The 6,441-nt window shown below is 44.3% G+C and overlaps 1 pseudogene; it reads left to right on the forward strand.

The window, feature by feature from the left end:
- The first annotated feature begins 1,664 nt into the window (after positions 1-1,664).
- Positions 1,665-2,259, forward strand: LOC142430915 (mesencephalic astrocyte-derived neurotrophic factor pseudogene; annotated as a pseudogene).
- The last annotated feature ends 4,182 nt before the right edge of the window (positions 2,260-6,441 follow it).

Raw genomic sequence — 6,441 nt, forward strand, 5'->3', positions numbered from 1 at the left:
ACAGGAGGAAATGTGTATTAATTACTGGCTGAAAAATGATAGAAAAGAAAATATTAATCTTTTTTTTTAAATATTGTCAGGAAATGACCTCTTGGCTCTCTATTTTAAAGGTAAATCATACCATTCCGAGGACGCCAGGGAAGAGAGAAGAACTTTTAATCTATGAAAAGAAGACAATTGAGTTTCAAATAGTTCACTGAGAAATGTAATTAAAAAATAACCAGATTTCTTTTTTTCCACAACTTTTGGAAGACTATGATCCTGAGGGAAGGAGAATGGGAGGTGTCTGTTGGGCAGAAAGATATTAACCATTGTACATTTCAAGGAACGTTCAGCATTGCCATTTCGGTGTTCTAATTGGAAAATTCTCCTCTAGAGATGATAGACTATTTCTTGTGCTCCTAATTTAAGTGGGGGATCCTCTTTTGGCTTGATATCTCTGCATAATAAAAGCGATGGGTTCCATGGTCTATTGTGTCCACTGTAGTTTGACAAAATGGCAGGTCACTCTTAGGCCTGGTACACTCTTGGTAGATTCTTATATAGAAAACCTAGATTATTATTTTATTTTCCCTCTTACCATACATATAGATGCTTGGGATATATTTCTCCTATTTATAATATTGAAGTGGTTATTTCTCAACCTACTGACATTCACATGTGAGACAACTTCCAATTCTGTTTAAGACCAATGCCTCTATCCTTTTCTGAGAATTTTATTAAATACCCTGAAGTCATTCAAGACTCTTGTCTACATTTTCTATTTATTATGTGTTTTATAATGAATGTTGGATTTTGAGTGTGAATATGGCAAAGGTAATTTCTTATTTGTTTTCAAATTAGGACCAACAACTCTGTTTTTTCAATAGATTGTGAACACATGTTCTCTTACTAAACACTTTCCTAAAGGCCAACAAACGATCCTTGAATTAACTACAAGCTTTTCTTTCGTGATGTGTTTTTTTTTTTCTTTGTCAGTGGTTTGCTGTTGCTGTTTTGTTGTCTGGTTGTATACTGTTGCTTTGTTTTCTTCTGTCTTGTTTTTGTGCATGTTATTATCTCCACAGGTCTGTCTAAATAAGACAGGCTGGATGAACTAACTGGAGGAAAAACAATGGGACTGACAGTTCCGGTGGGACTTGGGATAGGGGGGGGGGATTGGCGGGGGGAGGGTAAGTAAGTGGTGTTAACAAACCCAGGGACAAGGGAACAACATGGGATCCAAATTGGTGGTGAGGGGGCAGTTGCAGACCTGGTAGGGAATGATCAAGGGTAAGGTTATGTAAAGAAAAGGTATAGCTGTAACCCAGGTCGGGACAGAGCATGATAGTGGGGCAGGAGGAAAATCAAGGGAAATAGAGAAAAGAGCTAGGAGGCAAAGGGCATTTATAGAGGTCTAGACAAAGACATGTACATGCAAATATATATATGAGGATGGGGAAATAGATCTATGTGTCTATATTTATAGGTTTAGTATTAAGGTGGCGGAAGGACCTTGGGCCTCTACTCAAGCACTCCCTCAACACATGAATATTTTCTCCTATTAAATTGGCATTCTATGATGCTCACCCTCCTGACCCAACTGCTGAATCCAAAGTGGGTGAAAAAGTAAATGGAGTGGAGTCCGGTGGCAGTGGCTGCATTGGCGGTGACCGAGGAGGACAATGTGGGCCACACACTGGCTGGCGGTGGCTCTGGCTCTGAGCGTGCTGCCGGGCGGCCCGGTGCTGCAGCCCTGGCGAATGCAGAGTGCGTTTCTTTTCTGGGAAGGTTCTATTAGGCCCTGAAGGACAGAGACGTCACATTCTCCCCAGCCACTATTGAAAAAATAACTTACCCGCTCCTGCTGGGAGGCCCGGGGGAAAGAGAATCGCTTGTGCTACTACATTGGAGCCACCTGCTGGGAGGACCGGGGGGGAAAGAGAATCGCTTGTGCTACTACATTGGAGCCACAGATGATGTGGCCACCAAGATCATCAATGAGGTGTCGAAGCCCCTCACCCATCACATCCCCGTGGAGAAGATCTGCAAGAAGCTCAAGATGAAGGATGGCCAGATCTGTGAGCTCAAGTACGACAAGCAGATCGACCTGAGGAGCGTGGACCTGAAGAAGATCTGTGTGAAAGAGCTGAAGAAGTACTGAACAACTCGGGGGAGAGGTGCAAAGGCTGTGCTGAGAAGTCCAACTACATCCAGAAGATTCACGAACTTATGCAGAAATACGCGCCCAGGGCGGCCAGTTCAAGGACTGATTTGTAGTTGGGGACCCCTGCTGCCCTGGAGGGAGAAGCAGTTCCTGTCTTTACCCACCTGGCTTTTTTGTAATTTTTTCTGTATGCAGGGGAGCCCCTCCTCAAGTGGGGGTGAATCCTGCAGCTGGGGCTGGAGCTGCTGGCTCAACAGTGCCACCTCAGGGGTTCACTTCGTTTTTGCTGCTTTAGTCTAAGATGGAAAGTGTCTGGGATATTTTTATTAAAGGAAAAAATTTATATTTCTTGGAAAATTAAAAAAAAAAGTAAATGGGGTGAAGAAAGCTGATGGTGCCCAGCTATCAAAAGAGATAGTGTCTGGGGTTTTAAAGGCTTGAAGATAAACAAGCGGCCCTCTAGCTCAGAAGCAACAAAGCCCACATGGAAGAAGCACACCAGCCTGTGCGATCACGAGGTACCAAAGGGATCAGGGATAAGGCATCATCAAAAAGAAAACATCCTACCATAGTGAATGAAGGGGGAAGTGCAGAGTGGAGACCCAAAGCCCATTTGTCGGCCACTGGAGACCCGCTCACAGAGGGGTCTAGGCGAGGAGATGAGTCAGTCAGGGTGCGATGTAGCACAGATGAAGAATACAGCTTTCCCCCAGATCCTGGATGCTTCCTCCCAACCAACTACCATGATCCGAATTCTACCTTGCAAGTCTAGATAGAGCAGAGGTTGTACACTGGTGCATATAGGAGCTGGAGGCACAGGGAATCCAGGGTGGATGATACCTTCAGAACCAGGGGGTGAGGGGGGATACTGGGACAGTAGAGGGTGAGTGGTTTGGAAAGGGGGAACTGATTACAAGGATCTACATGTGACCTCCTCCCTGGGGGACGGACAACAGAGAAGGGGGGAAGGGAGAGCCGGAAATGGTAAGTTGATATGACAAAATAATAATCTATAAATCATCAAGGGTTCATGAAGGAGGGGGGTGCAGGGAGGGAGGGGAAAAAGAGGACCTGATGTAAAGGGCTTAAGTGGAGAGCAAATGCTTTGAAAATGATGAGGGCAAAGAATGTAGAGATGTGCTTTATACAATTGATGTATGTTTATGTATGGATTGTGATGAGTTGGATGAGCCCCTAATAAAATGTTTAAAAAAATTTTAAATAAACACTTGCATAATTAAAAGTATTATAGACAAAAACATTTTCATTTGTTGAAATCTACTATGTGTTTCATTTTGCAAAAGCATGAATAGAAATGTAAGACAGGTGTAACAGTACTAAATAAAAAGAGGAATGAAAGTAATGAAGTCATCTTTATGAACATCACAGAAAGCATGTTCTCCTTAATTTCTGGCTCGTGGCTCAGAAACTGTTAATAGAGGTTACTGTTCTCAGCCCAGATTGAGATACGATTGAGATGGAAAAACCCTTCCTTACAGTTAAACATTATACATGTCAATTAAGTTTTTGTAAACTGTATTTCTCAATGGTGGAGGAGGGGGAGAAGGAAAACAAAAGGATGAATATAAGGAAGAAAAGGGTAGTGGGGGCATGGGGCACTAATCCACCCTAGGGGAGGGTATTATTTATATCTCCACAGGGAAACTGGGACCAGACTTCAACCCAGTGCTGCAAGGTGTGAATGCAATATCCCGGCGTGGAGTAGGGAACCAGTGGAGAGGTATGGGAGGCTGGTCCCAGCACCATAAATTAAGTGGATTCCTGCCCCTCCCCAAAACAGAATTTGTTCCAAAGGACGACATTGACTCTGCAGCTCTGGGAGATGGACATATCGGATCAGAGCACATGGGAGCAGATGAAGGGGCAGGAGGAGAGAGTGGAACACAGCCTGGCCCACCAGGCCGTGATGATGATGTTCCTGAGTAGAGCAGCCAGTCCACAGAGAGAACAACATGGCTGGCCCCACTATGAGACATGATGCCCCTCAGTGACTAAGGGTGATACAGGGGACAGCACCGGAGACACAGTGTGGGAATTGCACCTGACCTGATCCCACCACACCGAGGCAAAGCACTGGGGGAGTGCAGCGGAACAGCAAGGGAATGGAGTGGCAAGGTCCCCAGGGAATGCTGAAAGTGGACTTTGGGGCCAGGGCGTGGTGCCCCAACAGACTGGCCTGGAAAATGCTCCTAAGGACCAGCAAATGATCCCTGAACTAACTACAAGCTTTTCTCTTGTGAAGTGTTTTGTTTTTTCTTTGTCAGTGGTTTGTTTTTGTTGTCTGGTTGTATACTGTTGCTTTGTTTTCCTCTATCTTGTTTTCATGCATGTTAGTGTCTCCACAGGTCTGTCTAAATAGGACAGGCTGGATGAACTATCTGGAGGAAAAACAATGGGACCGACAGTTCCGGGGGGGATTTGGGTTGGGGGTGGGGTAAGGGGGTAAGGAAGGGGTGTCAACAAACACAGGGACAAGGGAACAACATGGGATCCAAAATGGTAGAGAGGGGGGAGTGGAAGGCCTTGTGGGGAATGATCAATGGTAAGGTTGCATAGAGAAGAGGTATAGCTGTAGCCCAGGTGGGGACGGAGCATGGTAGTGGGGCAGGAGGAAAGTCAAGGGAGATGGAGGACAGAGCTAGGAGTCAAAGGGCATTCATGGAGGTCTAGACAAAGACATGTACATGCAAATATATATATGAGGATGGGGAAATAGATCTATGTACCTATATTTATAGGTTAAGTGTTAAGGTGGTGGAAGGACCTTGGGCCTCTACTCAAACACTCCCTCAATGCACGAATACTTTCTTTTATTAAATTGGAACTTTATGATGCTCACTCTCCCGACACAACTGCTGAAGCCAAAGTGGGTAAACAAGTAAATGTGGTGAAGAACGCTGATGGTGCCCGGCTATCAAAAGAGATAGTGACTGAGGTCTTAAAGGCTTGAAGATAAACAAGCGGCCATCTAGCTCAGAAGCAACAAAGTCCACATGGAAGAACACACCAGCCTGTGTGATCGAGTGGTCCCGAAGGGATCAGTTATCAGCCATCAAAGAACAAAAAATCGTATCATTGGTTGCATGCCTCCATGATAGGATCGCTGAAGACAAATGGGTGCATAAGCAAATGTGGTGAAGAAAGTTGATGGTGCCCGGCTATCAAAAGAGATAGCGTCTGGGGTCTTAAAGGTTTGAAGGTGAACAAGCGGCCATCTAGCTCAGAAGCAAAGAAAGCCCACATGGAAGAAGCACACCAGCCAGTGCGATCACGAGGTGCCAAAGAGACAAGGAATAAGGCATCATGCAAAAAAAAAAAAGCTATATGTATGTGTATATGTATATATATGTGTGTGCATATATATGTGTGTGTATATATATATATGTGTGTGTGTGTGTGTGTATATATATATATATATGTGTGTGTGTGTGTGTGTGTATATATATATATATATATATATATATATATATATATATATATATATATATATATATATATACCATATTGAATGAAGAGGGAAATGCAGAGTGGAGACCCAAGGCCCAAGTGTCGGCCACTGGAGATCCCCTCATAGAGGAGTTTATGAGAGGAGACGAATCAGTCAGGGTGCGAAGTAGTACCGATGAAGAACACAGCTTTCCCCCAGATCCTGGATGCTTCCTCCCCCCAACTACCATGATCCGAATTCTACCTTGCAGGCCTGGATAGGCCAGAGGTTGTACAATCATGCATATGGGGGCTGGAGGCACAGGGAATCCAGGCTGGATGATACCTTCAGGACCAAGGGTGTGAGGGGCGATGCTGGGAGAGTGGAGGGTGAGTGGGTTGGAAAGGGGGAACTGATTACAAGGATCCACATGTGACCTTCTCCCTGGGAGATGGAGGGCAGAGAAGGGGGGGAAGGGAGACTCTGGATAAGGCAAGATATGACAAAATAATAATGTATAAATTACCATGGGCGAATGAGGGAGTGGGGATCGGGGAGGGAAGGGGAAAAAAAAAAGAGGACCTGATGCAAAGGGCTTAAGTGGAGAGCAAATGCTTTGAGAATGATTGGGGCAGGGAATGTGCGGATGTGCTTTATACAATTGATGTATGTATATGAATGGATTGTGATAAGAGTTGTATGGGTCCCTAATAAAATGTAAAAAAAAAGAAAAGAAAGTGATTAGGGCAAAGAATATACAGATGTGCTTTATACAATTGATGTATGTATATGTATGGATTGTGATAAGAGTTGTATGAGCCCCTAATAATATGTTTTAAAAATAACA

This window comes from Tenrec ecaudatus, chromosome 17, assembly GCF_050624435.1.
Source record: "Tenrec ecaudatus isolate mTenEca1 chromosome 17, mTenEca1.hap1, whole genome shotgun sequence".
Taxonomy (NCBI): Eukaryota; Metazoa; Chordata; class Mammalia; order Afrosoricida; family Tenrecidae; genus Tenrec; species Tenrec ecaudatus.